Genomic DNA, 18,867 nt, shown 5'->3' with positions numbered 1-18,867 from the left:
TTCAGCCCCTCAGAGTCCCAGCAGGAGTGCAGCTCTCTGGCACAGGAACGGGCAGAGGAGCACCTGCTCCACCCTACAGACGGATTAGTGCCCAGTTATTGTCAGACTGTCCCAGACCACTCCAGCCTGCAGGTCACCCTGCATCTTCCCCAGCTCCCTGGGCTTGCAGGAAGCTGGCTGGGAGAGGGCACACACTGGGAATCAGGCAGGAAAAGATGATATGGAATTGTCAGCATTTTTTATCCAGGAGTTCTGGTGTGATGGATCCTGACCTGGCTGGAGTAGGGCAGGGTAGATGGATTGCTTTGCTCACACCAGCTCTCACAAGTGAGGTGCTGAACATTTCAACTTGGCCACATTTAGTTTCCAAAGGCTGCCAACATACTACAAAAAATAGAGCAATTTTTAAAATTCCAATTAGGAGGTGAACAGGTTTTGGCAGAGGGAAGCTGGGAGAACATTTTGTATACTTAGGACATTTATTTGGGAATGTCTTGGGGTGACTTTATGATGTGTATCCCCTATCTCTGCCCTATGTCCAGAAATTAATTTTGTGCCTTTCTATGCCTTTAAACTGAGCCTGAGAGGGCAGAGAGAAAAAACTGAGCAAACTCTTCAAAGCCGTTTTTGTTTCAAGAACACACACGATATACACACAGACTCCTCTTGCTTCTAACAGCAGCGGCAGGAGCAGGAGGAAGCACCTGGCTTGGTTTTCTTTCCACCCAGCTTTCGGCAGTTTTTTCAGCTCTTTTTCCTCCGGAGAGTTGAACTTTTGTTTCCCTGGGACTTCAGTTTTTCCCCTTCTTCTCTGCTGGACTGTTTCAACATCAGAATACATTGGGAGGATTTTCCACCGAGGCCTTGGCCCTGGAGGAGGGCCCACCACCCCATCCCAGCTCTGAGGAGGAGGGGAGAGGCTACCTACAGAAGGACTCTGAAATTTTCCCAGGTTTTTCTCTCCACAGCAAGAAGTTTCATTATTTAGCATTATTATCCTTTTCCTGTGTGTTTGTTAAATAAATAGTTTTATCTCTTTCACTATCCTTTGAGGAAAATTCATTTTTTCCCGAACCTGGTGGGGGAGGGCTGATTGTAACCTGCCTTCTGTCAGAGCATATTTTCCTCCAAATTTGTCCAAACCGGTAAAATTAGTACCTCCTAGTAAACAGGTATTAACTAAAATCTGTCTGAATTATGCTTGTAATTACAATTTCATTTGTGGTGGTGGTGTATTTATTGTATTATGTATTGGAGTGAGGCTCGGGATGCTGAATGCATGTGCTGAATGTGTGGGCTTATAAACATTGCAGTGATTGCAAAGCCCTTTATGAAGGGTGAGGCATTTTATTCAAACTTTGGAATCTTTCTCTTGCATTAAATGCAAGAAATATTCTAGGTGTCCACCTTCATTTTGATCTTCAGAAGTTTTACTCTATCATCTTTGCTTATTATTTTTCTCTCTCATTTTTAACTGTTGCCCAAAATGACAATTCTATTTTTTTGCCTCAACAATCTCTTTCTATTGGAAGTGCAGCTAGTATTTGGACCACCCTGTGCTTTTTCTGGATGATCTGAAGGTAATTCTTCATTGCTATTTTTTTGAGGTGGGCATTCCCCTCTGTTTTCTCAGGTGCATCAATCCACAGCTCTGGGCTTGGTTGCTGGTTTTTTTCTGTGTGATGTGATGGCAACATCCAAAGTGACCTAAGGAACAGCTGTGTGCTCTAAGGATCCCATTCCAGATTTCATACTGTAATATACTGAGTCTTTACACAAAAATCCCAGAGCCAGGAGAGCTATAAATTGTAGTCAGACCATTGTGCATTTAATGCTTCTCATAAACGTATAAAGTTAGTCTCCAGAAAGCCATAATGAAGGAAAGCAGATTGAAGCCAGGAAGTGTCTCGTTAGCATGTGATGGAAATGTTAATCAGCAGTCTTTAAGGAGGATGTAATTAATTCCCCACACCATGCTGGGTGAGGTTCCTGGGGGCAATCAGGCAGCAAAGGGCAGAGCAGCTGGAGGGGGAGGTGGGGAAAAGGTTATTTAGCTGAGGGAGAGGGGCTCCTTGGTGCTCCCTTCCATTTAATGGTTATTGGAGTCGGCCTGGAGCAAGGACCTACCTGAAACCTGGCCTTGATTCATGGAACCAGGTAAGCTGTGACATCATTTCTTTCTGCTTCCAGGGGCACTCAGGTAGCAAAGGTGTACAACAGGTACTGATAAAACAGGTACATAGCTGGAAATCTACTACTAAAGTTCTGCTGAATACCTGGTCCTCCTTCTTCTTTTTCTTCCAAGTTCTCTTCCCTACTGTTCTTACACCTGTATTTTGGGGTTTGTGTGTGTTCTGCCCTGCTCTCTGGGTCAGCGTCTCTGATGCATTTTGAGGACTACAAATTAAAAACCTGGTGCTGCACAAATAACAGCAATGATTGTCTGTGGCATTGTCTCCTACCCCCATGGTGTGTTCCCTTAAGCTTTGATCCCAAGAAATTCCCAGCTCCCTGTGCCACAGGCAGAGTGGTGCCTCTGAGGGCTGTGGGTGCCTCTGCAGGGAGCTTGGGCTGGAAGTTGCCACATTTTTCTCCAAATGAGCTCCGTTTATTTCCATTTCTAATGCAATCAAAGCAGAGTTCCAACTTTTGTGCTGAAAATACAGTCACTGTGTTTCACACATCCCTCTCTATGGAACTCCTTGTATTTTTCCAGTGCAAAGGTCTTTCCATCTGAATGGAAACTAAAGTTTGACTTTATTTCCTTGGACTTGAGAACTTTTGTTAGCTATGTTGGATCCAAATTTCTTCCTTGTTACTGTGCTTTTCACACTCTGCCTGCAGCCTCAGTGTTATAACAGTAAAAACCTGGGGATCTGTATTGACTATGACTCCTCCAACATCTGGGACTTTCCCACCCCAACAGATTTGCAAGCCCAGAGAGACTTTATTTTACTGGCTAATTTTGCAGGAAATAATAAAACATGCAAACCAGCGAGACTGTAAACCAACCCCATTAAACCTCATTATTGTCAATTTGTGCCTGGTACCTGCGGCTTGTTGAAAGTTCTCGCCTGTGGTTAACCAGCAATTGTTGTTTATGTGTTTATGAGCTTGAGCCCAGCATATGCTTAATGGCTCTTCTGCCCATCTCTTTTACTGTGGTTTTCCTCACTGGTTTTGGAAGGCATCGTGGCCACAGCAGTCACAAACTGTCTCTGCCCAGCAAGGGCTGCTGACCTTCTGGCAAGAGGCGCCTTTGGCGGCAGGCTGTGAACTTTTGTCCTCCTCTCTTGCACTGCTTTTGGCTGGAGAACTGCAAGGAGGAATAAAATGGAGAGGAAAAGGGCTATGACACCAAGTCCTGGCTCTGAATGGGATCAAGGCCAGACCTATGAGATGGGGCTGGTAGATCCAAGCATGATCTGGGCAATAGGAGAAAATATTCTTGCTGTGAGGTTACTGTTCTCCCCATGGGAGAAGACAAATTTGGGGTTTTTTTTTAAATATTCTAGTGCCTGAAATTATTTGATTGATGACTGTGGATGTTCCTCCCAAGGAGGAACACATCCTTCAGGGATGGTTTGGGAGGACTGCAGATACCACTCCTCAAGGTTATCTTCTGAAACCCCTGCTCAGGTGTCAGCTGCATCTAGAGGTGTCTGAACCCCATGGTCTGGGGAGTTTGTTTATTTAAGTCGGTGGGAAGAGATGGAATAAAGTTGAGTTACAAGCTGTAAAACCTGCCTGCAGAGGAGTACATGGTGGCACACAGAAGCTTGTCTCCATCAGACCTTGGGGGGAGGAGGTGTCACACAGCAGACCCCTATGGAGACGAGCCTGCCGGGAGCTGACGGACGGGTGAACAGTGAGTGACCACCCCATAGAAGGAAGTGTGTTGATCATCCCATAGAAGGAAGTGTGCTGCTGATGTAGCAACACAGGATATGTCACATAGTGAGGATTACCATGTCAGGAAATACTGTGCCTTGGAAAAGTGTATAAAACCAGCTCATTCCTTTGAATAAACAATTCAGATTCCCTGCCGGTCTGGGTCCATGCCTCAATCGCCGACTCTGAGGAAGCTGGAATTTTTATCCCATAGATAATAAGAGTGGGAAAAAATTGTGTTCCTACCAAATGTTGTCTCTGTATTCAGAGGGGGAAATTCATAGTGAAGTTTTCCTGGAAGAACTGGTGTGCTTGTGCAGGGAAGGAGTCCAGGAGAAAAGGACCTGATGACACACAAGGCAGATCTGGGCACTCAGGTCTGAGTGTAGGTGTGTGATTTCTGACAGCTCTGATATTGGGAATTCTAGCAGAGTGGTGTTATGAATGGATGATGTGGGTTTAAATCAGTCCCTGCCTTTTGCCCAGGCCTCTGGCAGCAGGCAGTCATGTTATTGAGGTGTCCAGCACCCCAAAAACCCACTCTCATTCACAAGTTCTTTAATAATGGCTGATTCCGTCTATTATAAAAGGAATTATTTATTAATAGACACAAAACTAACAGACGTAAGACTCAAAACAGACTATTACTGCACAGGGATAAGACAAAAGGGGATACTAGTGTAATACACATGGAGTTAAAGGTACCATTAAATTTATAGCTAGCTAAGAAAGAATATAACTTAGGCTCCAATGTTTCTTACTGCCAATTCTTGAAGGGTGTGCCGGTTTGGACAGATTTGGAGGCAAAATATCCTCTGATAGAAGGCAGGTTACAACCACACCTCTTCCACCAGGTTCGGGAAAAAAGAAATTTTCCTCAGAGGAAAGTGAGAGATAAAAACTATTTATTTAACAAACTGTAGTGGTTTGGTTCAAAGTATCCATTACTTACTTATTTTGCTTCTGTGAGATAAGAATTAGGAGAAAACAAAGCAGGCGCAAAACTTAAAAGAATATAAAAAAGTTTGTTAACAGACCTAAAAGAAAGGAAAAAAATCAGCCTAAACCTTCAGAACACTTTCCTCCCCCCACCTTTCTCCTTTCCCCCCCTGACAACATAAAAAGACAACCCGTGAGATTTTCAGTCTGTTTACCACCTCTATAATAATCTTTTTCAGTTCACTTAGTTCAACTTGCTCATGTTATGGAGACATCTCCACAACAAACAGTTCTCTCATGGCTTCAGTGTCACAGTGAGACAGCCACCCTGGTTGGTTCTCTGCTCGCATGTGAGTCCCATCCCTTCTCTTACAGCTTTCCCCACAACTGCTTTCGAGGGTCCAATCTTGAGCTACTGGGGTACCATTTTAAGGTTGAGCTGCTCAGAAACAAAGGTTCTCTTCACCCATCTCTGGGAGCGTTTCATCTCTAGGAATAGAGGCCCTCCTCCTCCCTTGGGAGCAAAGGGTCCTCATCACTTTCATCTCTAGGAACAGAGGTCTTCTCCTTCCCTAGGAGCAAGGGTCCTCATCAAATTACAGCTACTGTCATTTGCTTTTTTCAGCACAAGTACTTTTGCTCACAATTACAGTTTGAACTCTCCAACCCCCCCATGCTTTCATGAAATTACAACGGGTACTCTGATATATCATAGTCCAATGGTCACCAATGTTTATTTTCTTTTATCTCTTTCCACATCTGCTCTCATACCAAGATGTGTACTCAGGGACTGGACTCAGACTCTCAGGAGCCTGTAGGTGACCTGCTGCTGGGCTCTCTGACTCCTCACTGGGCTGTTAATCTGGCCTGAGTGATCTCTTCCAGCCATGAGAGAGGGGGGATGTCCTGCCACAAGTGGCTGTCTCTTAACTGCCCTCTTTGGTGAGGGATGAGTGGCCTTCCCCTGGTGTGCCCAGCCAAAGCTGGGAAACTTCTGCTGGAGCCAGCCCTCCATGGTCAGTGCAATATCTGCTCTCTTCTTAACCAGAAACCCAGCATTCCTGCTCATGTTTTAAACTGAATTAGTGACAATGCAAACTATTGCTTCAGTGCCTATCTTTCCCCTATGGGGCTGGAGGAGTGTTACCTTTCCTGAGCTGGTGAAATAGATATATTCTGTAACTCTTCAGGGAATTCATGTTACTAAGTTTAACAAATTGCTGTCAGTTCCACATATTTTTGGTTTAACAAGCAACTGCAGACTCAAAATGATGAGCTTGGTTGCAAATGCTGCACCTCTCTTTGGGGTCTGGGGATGCGAGTTTTACCAATTTAAGTGGAAATATGTTTGAACTGAGCAGTGGAAAAATCAACAGCCAAATTAGCAGTCTGTAAGATTAAAAATGCTTTGGTGGGACCTCACCAGAGACCAGTGGAACCCCCAGCTCAAGAGGCTCTCTGGAAAAGCTGTTTTTGATCCCTTTGCATAATGTTTGTCCTTGGGGAGGCTTGTGGTGGGGTCATAGCATCATTCCTGGACTGGGCTGCAGGCAGAAACCTTTCTCTGGGGTCAGTGCAATGGGATTCCAGTGGGTCTCTGCAGAGCATCAGGTGCAGGTGGACAAAAATACCAAATTTCCAGCATCTCTTGCCAGTATCTGAAGCCAATCCTGTTTTGGGGAGGTTGGTTGGTATTTTTTTCCTTTTTTTTTTTTTTTTTTTTTCTTTTTTCAGTTTTTCTCAGAGCGAGGATGTCTTAGGAGAGATGTTCTGTGTCTCTGGGAACCCAGAGTTCCAGCTCCTCTCCATGTTACAGGATAGCCGAAGATTTCTGCCAAAGATACTCCCAAAAAACACCCTCCTGGGCTTCCTTTCTGACCTTCCAATTCCATAGGTGCCTTCACCCCTCTCATCTGCAATGCAATCTGTGGCATACTGGAAATAGACTTTAAACCAGAGAAGTGGTGATTAGAAAAATCTCTCCCACAGGAAGGTACAAAGGTTCAGGTGCTCCCTTTCTGCCAGTCCAACTCCTCCTTTGGAGGACCATTTTGCCCAGCAAGATAGAAGAATATTCCTCTATTGCCTTCCTCCTCCGAGGTTGTTTTCCAATGTTTTTTTACCTTTTACATTCTTTTGTCCCTGTGTGTTTTCCGGAGTGCAGTACAAAGTTAAGATCATCATGAAAAGCTGCAGTAGTAGCATTGGGTTACTTGTTAGAATGGGCAGCAATAATCAAGAACAGATGTTTTGGATGAAGTTCAAAGGTTTTTAATGAGCAGCTTATTAGGAACCAGCTTCTGGAACACATTTGTTGGGATTTTCTACTGTAATCCCAAGCAGTGCTGGGGTTTTTCTGATCTCTAGAAAGTTCATGGATTTGAAAGAACACTTGAGAGGCCATTTTTCATTTCAATTTTAAAAAACCCAAAGAAACAAACCTTTGCCGAAGCTCCCTGTATCCTCTGTGGTAATGGTTGTTGTTGGGTGGTGATGAATTTCACAGCTGCAGCCCACATTGCCTTTCTAAAATGTTTTCCTATCTGTGAGTTCTTGTGGCTCCTTCTGTGTCCAGGTGTCAGAGCTGCTGGGAGCTCTTGTGTGTCACTTTTTCTGACCTTGAGCAACTTTGATGCTGAAGCTCATGGCCCCTTCCATCTCCCCACCCATCTGTATGCACTTCCATAGATAAAGAAATAATAAGCCTCCACACCATTAAATTCAGGCAATTGATGCATTTTAAATGCAGAAAACAGAAGCAATGGAAAGTCTTGCTAATTTTTACACTAATTTACACCAGAGGGAATAAGAAGTCTCTTAAATCAGATGCTAATTTTGTTTACTTAACTTCCTAGTCAGCACAATGACCTTTCATCCACGAGTAGGAACAGATTAGTGCAGAAGTTCTTTGTGGGAGACAGGAGAACTTGCCTCAACCTGATACTGAATAATATCCAATTAAATGTATTTTCTAACAGCTCTGCCTTCCCTCCTAGAAGGAAGCTTCAGATAAAAGAACAAAATGATATGCCTTTTATTTGCCACTTTACAAAATCCCTCCACGTAATGCAAAAAACCCTAACCCTAGTGTGTCTGATACAGGATTTGCAATGCTCTCGGTTTTTGGTAAGAGGATAAGAAGCTTATTACTGTTTATCAGGGGAGGATAAAAGATTGCCTGTTCCCCTGCTAGGAAGGGAGTGGATTTTCATGTTTATCAACAATCAGGGAAAGGTGGGTGGGAGGGAGGTATTTGGATAACTATGCTGAAAACACACCAAAAAAATGTATTTCTGGTAGATGAAAAGAATGGAAGTTCTTCCTATTTGGTAATGGCATAAGAGACATTCAGCATGCTCTTTGGTGAGATAAGGCGCTTACACTCCAGTGGAACTGCTTTCTAGTATCAATAAAGAGAACCAGAGGCCTCCCAAGCATTAGGAAGCAGCTGAGCAGTCATCTGGGGATTGGTGAAGGGAGCAGGGGATGCTGGACGTGGCCACGGTGGAGAGGGACCAGCCACCTGCAGTTCCTCGTGCTTGGACAGAGGTTTGCCCTTAGATGGGGAACTGAGCAGTTAATCACAGTGATAGGAAAGGAAATGAGGGGCAGAGTCCAGATGTGCCTTTGGTCACCAGGGATGTGGTGTGGAGCTGGCCAGGGGATGGTGCCTTGGACTTTGGGGAATGCAGGCTTGAAACATACTTGTGAGAGAGAGAGAGAGAGAGAGGCATCCCCAGCATCATCCCTTCTGCCACCTCTGTCCAGACCTCCAGGTCTACTCTTCAAGTAAAACCAAGCTGTTTGTGCTCAGCCTGGGAGGTGGTGAAGAGGAAAAGCAGAACCCTACATCCACATTGTGCATTCCAAGGGATGCCTGTCCCCTCCTCTCTCTGGAGGCAGCGTTTCATATCCTCAGCCCTGCTCTCATTGTCAGGTTGATGTAAATTTAATATCCTTGGGTTATAATGACAGAAACCAAACAAGTGCCAGGCATTTGTCACACAGTCAATGAATGAGACAATGTGGCATCAGGCAGAGCATTGGATTCACTGGGCTGTGAAGGCAGCTACCCACAACATCACCTTCAAGGGCTTGTTAGGGAGAAAATTGAGTGAATAGGCTGGTCAGAGGAGGAGGAAAGTGCCATGGCAGCCCCAGCCTTGCTCAATGCATCAGGTGCTGAGATGCCGCAGGGGCTGGGTGGGCATCAGGAGAGGTTAAAAGCTAAATATATTGAAACTCTAAATCTGGGGCACGTATCTTGTTTAAAATATATTGTCTGACAGATGGATGTGTATTTTGGCTATAAATGGCTCTGCTGAAGCTGGCATGGTGGAGGGGTGACCTCTGAGCCAGCCCCTGCACTGTCAGTGTCACGCGATGCCGTGTCTCTGGCACCGGCTCACCTGAGCGAGAGCAGAACCCAATTCCTCTCTCAGTTCTTTTGTAAACTTCCCCCTGGAGTCATGGTTGCTGTTCCATCCACCTCTGCCAACTGCATGTTCTGTGGGTCTCCTGTCCCCCTGGGAGCTGTAGAAGGACCCAGGTCAAGGAAGCAGCAGTCAGGTTTTTGGGATCCCAAGATGTGACCCTGGGGCCAGCTCCTGCCTGCTCTGCAGAGGGACTTTACCATGAGCGGGTCCTTGGCTGCACCAGTGAAGTTCCTGCAGCTCAGACTCTATAATAAACTACAAATGCAAGGCTTATGAGGAAGATAATGTGAGGTTTTTACCCATTAATGCCTCTGGAAAGGAAAAGAAGTTATCCAGCACACAGACCTTGCTCCAAACATGTAGTGCTGTGCAGATGGCAGTGTCCCATCTGTCCCTAAAACTTCCCCATTTTTGTGCTTTGTATCAATTTTACATCCTTGCAAGTCTGTGCTAGTGTGCCTGCCTCCAGATAACACATCCCAGGAAAGTTCAGAGACAAACTGTGGGAGAAAAGAGATCTTTTCTTGACTTTCCTTTTTTTAATCAGTTGTTTGGGTTGGTTTTTCTTTTTTTTTGCTTTGAGCAATGACTTTCAAGGTAGCAATGGCTCATTCTGAAAGAAAAAAGAAAAATAGACAGACTGCTATAATTTTTTTTAAAGTCAGTTTTCACATGCTTGTTAGTTTTTGGCAGCTTCACAGTCTGTCACTTAAATTAATTTTTAGGAGGTAGCAACTAATTGTCTTTGTTTTCTGGAGCCCCTGGGGCTCAGAACTGAGTGCTCTGCAAGCCAGAGCAACTTCCTTCTCCAACAAATTATGCTTAGGCTTCTGACTTTAGATTTCTGACTTAGGCAAAAAGAAACTGCAGACACTTATCTCTGCAGTTTATGTGAAATAAAGCTGGGCTTAAAAGAACTGTGGTGAAGGGGAGTGAACATGTCCTTAAGAAGAGAATTGTGGGCAAAATGTGGGATCTCGTGCTAAACTGATTTTGCTCTGTGTGTGTCTGGCTGTGTGGCTCCTTACTGGTCCCAGATGGTGAAGTGCTGCTGCCAGGTGACCTGTCTGCCCCTTTGGAAGTTGCTTCTCCCCTTAGGAGCACAGGCTGAGGTGCAGAGGGAGGTTGGTTTGGAGCCAGCAGTAGCTAATCCTGTTGCATTCCTGCCTCCTCCTTCCTGGATGAAGAGCTGGGGAGCCATCTGTCCACCCCCTGCATGGGTCACCGGGATTCCTCCTGAGAGAAATGTTCCCTTCATCCTCTCTGTTGCAGCAGGGCCAAGAAACTAGCCCAGCCCAGGACCACCACTGCCACAAGGCATGTGGCATCCCTCAGTCCAAAGAAATAAATCCGTACTCATGGTTCTCTCCTTCCCACCTCACTCGGGGCTGGGGCTGCAGATGGGAAGGCCAGCAGGATGCTCCTTGGGTCCAGATCCAGAGCTCAGCTCTTTTCAGATAAGAATTTAGTTTTCGGCTTCTCTCCAGTTGGGTACAGGCTACAGATTCCTGCATTGCTTATCCTCCCCTTGACGAGCCCTCCAGCTCTGAGGATAAGCTCCAAGCTTATCCAAGTTATCAGCAGGATCCTGCTGGCATGGACTGGGGCTGTGCTTTGGCTTCTCCCAGGGATGTGGAGTGGCAGAGTGGGAATGGTCCGGGGGCTGGAAGCACACCAGGTACATCCACAGTGGCAGGGGAAATTCACATGCTGTTGAGGTGCATGAGTTGTTTTGCTTGTGGATGTTGCCTTGGGAAGTGGTGGGGTTGTTGGGTTTTTAGGGCTGTGGAAGGTGTTCCTTGGATCGGGGTGGGAGCAGAGGAAAAGAAGGGGACACATCTGCTCTGAGATTGGCTCTCTGCTGCTTCATAACAGAGTTTTAAGGTGAAATTCCCCAAATCTCTAGGTTTTTGTCCCCACACAGGGGCCTGAGGACCTGTGGTGAGTCTGTGCTGGTCTGTCAGGAACTTGGTGAAGGTGGAAGATGGGGAAGCTGCTGCCCCAACCAAGACAGAGTGTGGGGGACATATCATATCATCTTTAATGGCAAGTAGGAGCCATATTTTGGTTTATTTGTTTTCCCCATCCATAAACCCTTGTGAGGGCTGTGGTTCACTGAACCTCTGTGCTTGCAGTGTGAGCAGCTGTAAGTCCAAACCTTCCACCCAAAATAAACCCTCATGACTCCCCCTTAGCCAGACCTGCTGCCAGAGAGGCTTCCCTGCCCTCCAGCAGCAGGGAAGTTCCCATATCCCCTTTCCAGATGAATCTTTCCCTCTGGCGCTTAACTCCAGCAAAGGAATGATTTGCTCTTACAGCCTGTAAATGAGTTTCTGAAATAAGGAATTAATTACCGTCTGTCTAAATTAGAGTTGTCCTATCCTTTGAGATCCATCTTTTTGATTCTAATTAATTTTAAAAATTACTTTTAGAGTCTTCAGTAGACATTCTAATTTATTTTACTCTAATATTATTTCTCTGATAAGCAAGTTAGTTTTTAGATCAGAATCCACCTAATCTCAAATTTGTCACACAAACTCTGCTCTCTAAGATACTGTTTACAGCTTTTTGGAGATGACAGATCTTGATGCACAAATCATTCTTTCTTCCTTTTTTCCTTTTTAACCACCTGAATATGTGTGTTCAAAGGAGATTAATTGAAACCCTTCACTGTGCTGTGTTTAGGAAAGATCCTTAATATTTTAGAACCAAAACCAAATATTAGTTATAAAGCTTCTCTAATTGCCCTTTTTCATGGAGAAAAATGCATGTCTAATTTGCTTTTTTAAAAGAACATTTGCTTTATGGGTATTTGCCTGAATTTGACAGTTATTTAACTGGCTGTTTTTATTAACTCATGTTCTCAGCACCAAGTGCAGTGGCAGCTGGGGAAAATTCAAATATCAGTTTTATGTTCTTATCAAAGCTGCCATCCCAGAGGCTGCAATAAACCCTGCAGCAAACTTCATTCTGGCTCCTGGGTTTGTCCTCTTGGAGATTTGTCCTTGAACTCTGCTGGTAGCAGAGTTGACACAGACCCCCATGGGGACATGAATGGGGAATCTGTGATGGTCAGAGATCAGGGAAGGGCAGGGGTTGTAAAGGGCTGCATCTGTCCTCATGGATGGTGTGTGGGCACCCAGCACTCGTGGGCAGAGGAAAGGAACAACTGGAGCAAAGTGCTGAGGAGACACAGCAGCCTGTCCCTCATTGGCAGCATTTTCCTTTCTTTTTGTTTTTTCCTCTTTCCTATGTTATTTCTTTTCCTCGTTCCTGTGTTTGTGTTTTCTCTCTGTGTGTCCTGGGTTGCAGTGTATTCTATTCCCATCCTCATGAGCTGTTGAAATCAGGTGGGGCAGTGTTCCCTTGCCTCCTCCCCCCGGACTATCTTCTGTTAATGGCCCATCAATGCCCTGCCCATGACTCACAGATAACTCCCTCCGGACCATCTTCTGTTAATGAGCCCATCAATGCTCTGCCCATGACTCACAGATAACTCCCTCCGGACCATCTTCTGTTAATGAGCCCATCAATGCTCTGCCCATGACTCACAGATAACTCCCTCCGGACCATCTTCTGTTAATGAGCCCATCAATGCTCTGCCCATGACTCACAGATAACTCCCTCCGGACCATCTTCTGTTAATGGCCCATCAATGCCCTGCCCATGACTCACAGATAACTCCCTCCGGACCATCTTCTGTTAATGAGCCCATCAACACCTGGCCTCATCACTCATCATCCCATTGTGAGATGCTCCACCCAGAGGGAGGAACCAAGCATTCCATCCTGGATATAATCTGAGATTCCCAACACCACAGACACCCTTTCCACTGGATTTCCAGAGGACGGGAGCTACACAGCCACCACTGGACCTTCTGAGGAAGAGCAGCCCCTTTCTGCAGGATCACCGCTTCAACGGAACCATATCCAGCACTTCAGGAGGACTGCAGCCACCCTTTTATCGGACTGCTACCACCACCCTGACCTACAGGGTGTCAGGCTGTATCCTGACTGTCAGTTTAAATCAGCGGTTTCTGCTTTTAATTTTTTTAATTTCCCTCTTAAATTGTTATTCTGACTTGGTGCCTCCCACTGGTCTGTTTTCAAACTAGTACACGATGTTTGTGTTTTCTTTATAATTTGATGAAAGTTTAAAAATCTAGTAGCAAGGGACAGAGAAATAACCTGAAGTCTTACAATGTCACCAAAAGTCTTGCAAGCAAAGCCCCAGAGAGTCCTGGAAGTTTTTCTGGAGGCCTCAAGGGAACTTGGATTTTCCCACTGTCTCTCATATGTGAAGAAGACCCCTGTGCTGAGTGTCCTGCTAAGTTGATCTCTGGGGTACCTACACTCCTCCCCGGCATCACTACAGAGCATTTTTTGGCCCTGGCCCAAGTTGAGAGGCACCAGTGCACAAAGTGGACAGAGTTCCTTGGCTGTGCATCTGCTTTGTGTCCTGTAAGAACCAAACTCCCAAGCTTATATTCAAGCTGTAAAAGAGCTTCCCCAGTAATTTTGGACAATTTCATACTACGGTTTTTTGGGTTCTTAAGCTCCTTCAATTCATATTTTTTAATTCCCACCTGTGTGGGGTATGGATCTTGGATTTTAAGAATCCCAGATGCTTAGCAGATGGTTAGCTAGAAAAAATAATCAAAGAGGCAGCAAAATTTTGTTCATGAGCTCGTATTTATTTCAATCTGGTGTTTTGCCTCACAACAAGACTAATAAGCAATTACTCTTGCATCTCAAATGCTTATGCAGTGTAAATGCATCTGTCAACCAGATTCAACATCATCAATAAAGCTGCCAAAGCTGTTCATAATTCAATGATATATGCTTTGAGCATCTTTTTTGAATATAATTTAAAGATTGCAGTCCTATGATTCTGACATTATTTCCTGTGTGTTTAAAATACCTCCAGCTGGAAGGATCCATGCCTGCATCACATAATCACCTCTGCCTGTGTAGACCATTACAAACAGCGCCATTTGGTTTGTGTGAGGGTTTTACTTTCTGGCTGGGCTCTGACAGGGTTCCCACAGGGGCTGCTGGGGCTGAGGGAGTCTTTCTGGGATTTGGAGTATTTCTCCCTCCTTTCTCTCCTGGTGAAATTCACCCCCATGCAGAATTCCATTGAAGTGCCACAGGCCTTATGGGCTGTGCATGAAGGGAACTTGTTAGCAGGGAAGGTGTGCTCTGCAGTGCCTGGGAGAATGTTCTTTTTTAAACAATCTTTTGCAGGCAAATGTTGTTAGGAAACAGGCTGATGAGATAAACCTCTACCTGTATGGACAGACATCTTAATGGCTTTTCTGGATTTCATCCCAGTTTGACAGAGATGTCCTGAATATATTTTCATTAATCACAGAGTGTTTTGGGTTGGAAAGGACCTTAAAGACCATCCCATTCCAGCCCTCTGCCATGGACAGAGACACCTTCCACTATCCCAGGCTGCTCCAAGTCCCATCCAACCTGGCCTTGGACACTTCCAGGAATCCAGGGGCAGCCACAGCTTATCTGGGAAATGAATGTATATGAACAACTCACCTGCACTTGTGCAAGCTGGTACTTTTAAAGCCTCAGTTTTAGAATTATTTCAAACTATAATCCAGCACAGGCAGCTCCCAGGGCCAGTGCCAGTGTGGCTAGGATTTACTGTGGAGCAGGGTTTGCTGGAAGGTTCCTGGGGTGCTCCTGCAACACCTCCTGGGCTCTCCAGCTCCCTGAGGAGCTCAGGAGCCAATTCCTCACCAGTTGGGATGGACCTGCCCCTGCTTTCCTCCTCTGTCTGCCCACTGAAGGACAGAACCAAACTTTTGTCCTTGATAATAGGATTATTGTGACTTTCCTGTTTCTCAGTTCTCGTCTGGGTGTCTGTGTGCACAGTGTTGCTGTCAGGGCACTCTCCACTTGCAGTTTTCCAAGTATGGTGCATGTGTTCTCCAGCTCAGAGTGGAGCTGCTAATCAGCTGCAGGAAGGGGATGCTCACTGGAATTTGGCTCCCTCTTATCTCTGCTACCAAATCCATGCAGACCCTCTTGGCCATAGGCTTTTACTGCTGCTCCAAGGAGGGATTAGCTGTTTTTTCCATCAGGATCACTTTTTATGTGCCCAAGCCCTTTGTTCCCTGCACACACAGAGGATGCTAATGGGCTCTGACTCTGTTTTTCAGCCACCCACTGGGGTGAGTTTCTCTTTCTCTTGGTTTGCTTTGTGCCTTATGTCAGAGTTAATGGAATACAGATTTCTGAGCAAAGAGGGATCCCAGTGATTTTTTTAAACTTTTGTTTTTCTAAGTCTCTGCGTGAATGAGAATCTGAGTCTATCAATGTGGGAAGCAATCCTGCACAGTTTAATTTCTCTGCTCTCTCAACTGTATCAACTCCTGAAGGGAGAAAGAAAAAAGGAGGAAAAAAAAAAAAAAGAGTTGAAGCAACATGCTAGGAGTGGTAGTTCAAGGTTACAACAAGGAAGTGTTTTAAAACTGAATCTTTGGAAAGAATATATCTTCGTTGCCAGTCCTGTGCAGTTTCCCCTTTCCTAGAGATTTAGGAGTGATGAAATGTTAATCTTTTCCCACATCAGCAGAAAACCATCCTGGCTGAGGTTTTTGCTAAAGTGAACATATTTTGTCCTAATGTCAATTCATTCCTCGTCCCTCAAGAACAAGCCAGACTCTCTTGGCTCTGACTGACCTTACACTGTGTTTTGGGTTCCTCATTCCCAGATTCTCCAAAAATTAAGTGCTCACTGAGGAAAGCTGGAAAGCAGTCAGGTGGATCGGACCATGTGCTCCTAGCACTGGGCTGGGTTTGGGGGTTGTTTTGGTGTGTTTCCCTGTTTTGAAAACAGTTCCCACCGCTGTTGGAGATGAGCCCTCTTTCTACAGGTCCTTGTGTTCAAATCTGTCCTTTGGAGTCTTCAGTTAAAATAGACTAAAAATCCAAGTCTGCCAGAGCACCCTCTGCCTTATTCTGTGAAACTGGTGAAGTTGAAAACTTTCCAAAGTACCAGACCCAAACCCTGAGTATCAGTGTTCACCATGGGCTCAGGAGAAATTGCAGGATCACTTTGGATGCCATATTTTACACATTGCATAATTTTACTCCATTTCATGCTTTCCCAGCTAAGAAACTTTTTTTAAGACCATGGAATAAATGAAAAGGTGAGGATGGCTTCCCTGTCCCAGCCAGCTGTGCTCAGCTGAGCTCTCGGCTGTTAAACCCAGCCTGGGTTTACAGCCAAGAGGTACAAGGGGAAAAAAGATGGCAGAAAAATTTAAACCGCTTTATGAAGTATTTTACGGAAAAGTGATATGGCATCTATAGACCAGTTAATGGTGTGGTATGAGGGGTTTATTGGCACTTGTGAGCAATGCAGTTGCTACATGAGCCCATGCTAATAAAAAAAAAAACAAAAACCCTTTAATCGATACCACATCGCTCTGGTCTCCTGAGCCAAATTCTGTTGCCCTCAGCCAGGTGATGGATCCCTGGGGATGGAGCCAAGCCAGGGTTCTCAGAGGCTCCCCCAGCCATGTGCCTTGCAAAAGTCAGGGTTTCGGTGGGCTCAGCAGGTCCCCACCCCATAATCAGTGCAGCTCTAAAGCTTTGAGTTTGAACTGTTTCATTTTTGGATTTGTGCTTTTGCCCTCACAAAGTGGGGATTCTTTGCTCTTTGCTTTGAGGAGAAAAGCCTGGTTTCTGGAAAAATTCTATTTTCTAGAAATACCAAGCCAAGCAGGCTTGAAGGTTGCATCATTGGTGGAGGAGCTGCAGCAATGGTGATGCCACATGATTCATCCCCAAGGTGGTGGTCATACAGTGCCAAGGGTGGCCACTGCTGCAGCATGGGGTGGCCCAGCCCTCTGAAAGGCAGATGATGCATTTAGGCCATGCAATAATTGAATGGTTTGGGTTGGAAGGGATCTTTAATCCCATCCCATTCCACCCCCTGCCATGCTCAGGGACACATTGTACTAGCCCAGGTTGTTCCAAGTCCCATCCAACCTGGCCTTGGACACTTCCAGAGATGGGGCAGCCACAGCTTCTCTGGGCAAGCTGTGCCAGGGCCTCCCCATCCTGAGGCCAGAGATGGTCCCATCCATGCAGGAGATCATGGAGGGGACTGGTCAGACTCTGCTCTGGGTCTCACTGAGGTTGTTGCTGGGTCTCCCAGCAGTTCGTCACTGCTGACAAACTCCAGCAGCAGCTGCAAAATCCCTCCCGAGAAATAGGGAAAACCAGCCCAGCACAGAGACCTCAGTACCCACGGGCAGCAGATCATCAGAGAGCTGCTCTGGCTGCATAAAATTTTCATGCTGTTTCTCAGTTTCCCCGTGTCACAACGCAGTGCAAGTTCTGCAGTTTGTGGAGGTTACCAGGCCAACACACTTCATATTGATCTTTCTCTCTGCATTATCATCAGCTGTAACTAAAAACAATCAAGGAGCGGGTGGGTACAAGCCTGCATTCAGGCAGATAGAAATACAAATATCCTTCCTGCTCTGCAGCTTGAATTGCATCAGACAGATCGGCTTCGGGGTGGAAGTTAGCCCTGTTACTGCTTAAAGTCACATTTTTCCTGCAGAAGAGTAGAAATGTCAGGTTTTGGGACCGTGTGTATCTGTGCCTTTGCATCAACACAAACCAATCGGGCCCCCATCAGGTGCTGTCCCCAGTTATCCTGAAAGCTGCTGACGGTGATGGAGCAAGATGGGTGTGGAGGATTAAACATGAGACGATCTGTGCAGCATTTCTGACCACCTGAGTCTTCAGAGTGACAGTGTGGCATCTGCTGGGCTCAGTAACTTGAACAGTGCTTTAAAACACCTCTGCTGTCCATGTTTGCCATTGTTATAAATTAACAGCTTTCTCCAAGTTATTTTACCTTATTATCCCACATGTGCACTGTGTGTGTTGCTCTGTTAGGGACAGTGACATTACAACAGCATGGTTCTGTTTTTCCTTAACCACCACTGCCTTGCTAGTTTTTATCTTTCCTGCCTGGAGGAGTGTTTGAACAAAGTAATTTTTAAAATCATGATGTTTCTTTAATGCAACGTCTGGAGATAAGTTTATTGTGCTTTTACAGGGTATAAGTAAACACATTTCTTAAATATATTCCTCTCTACAAAAAGAAAAATATCCTGAAGTGGCTTTAGGCAAGCAGAGTATTGGTGGGGACAGTCAGAGCACCAGTGTGTGTGCCCCAGGTTGGACTGGGGTATGTGGAAGGATGGTGGATCTCTGTCTCCATTTGTTCCATGCCTTGAGGGCAAGGAGAAAGCAGGGAGCAGCTGCCAGCGGCTGTGGTCGTGTCTGGTTGCCAAACAGTACCTTTGGACCGCACTGTGGATTTCCCAGCAGGTGACACTTGGGGGAAATCACGAGCAGAGAGGCTCAGATTGCGCTCAGGGGAAGCGCAGAACTTTCCCCTCCCATTTGCAGCGAGGTCGGCGCTCAACGGAGCAATTTAATTCCGCATTACGCACTGCTGGAGAATGCGCGATTTGCTCTGGTGACTTGAGGGGAAGCAGGTTGGGGTTTTTCGCGTCTTTGACATCATTTTTCAAGGCTGCCAACATCCCTTGCTG

Source organism: Corvus hawaiiensis, chromosome 21, assembly GCF_020740725.1.
Source record: "Corvus hawaiiensis isolate bCorHaw1 chromosome 21, bCorHaw1.pri.cur, whole genome shotgun sequence".
NCBI lineage: Eukaryota > Metazoa > Chordata > Aves > Passeriformes > Corvidae > Corvus > Corvus hawaiiensis.
Note: the sequence above shows the minus strand (reverse complement) of the source record.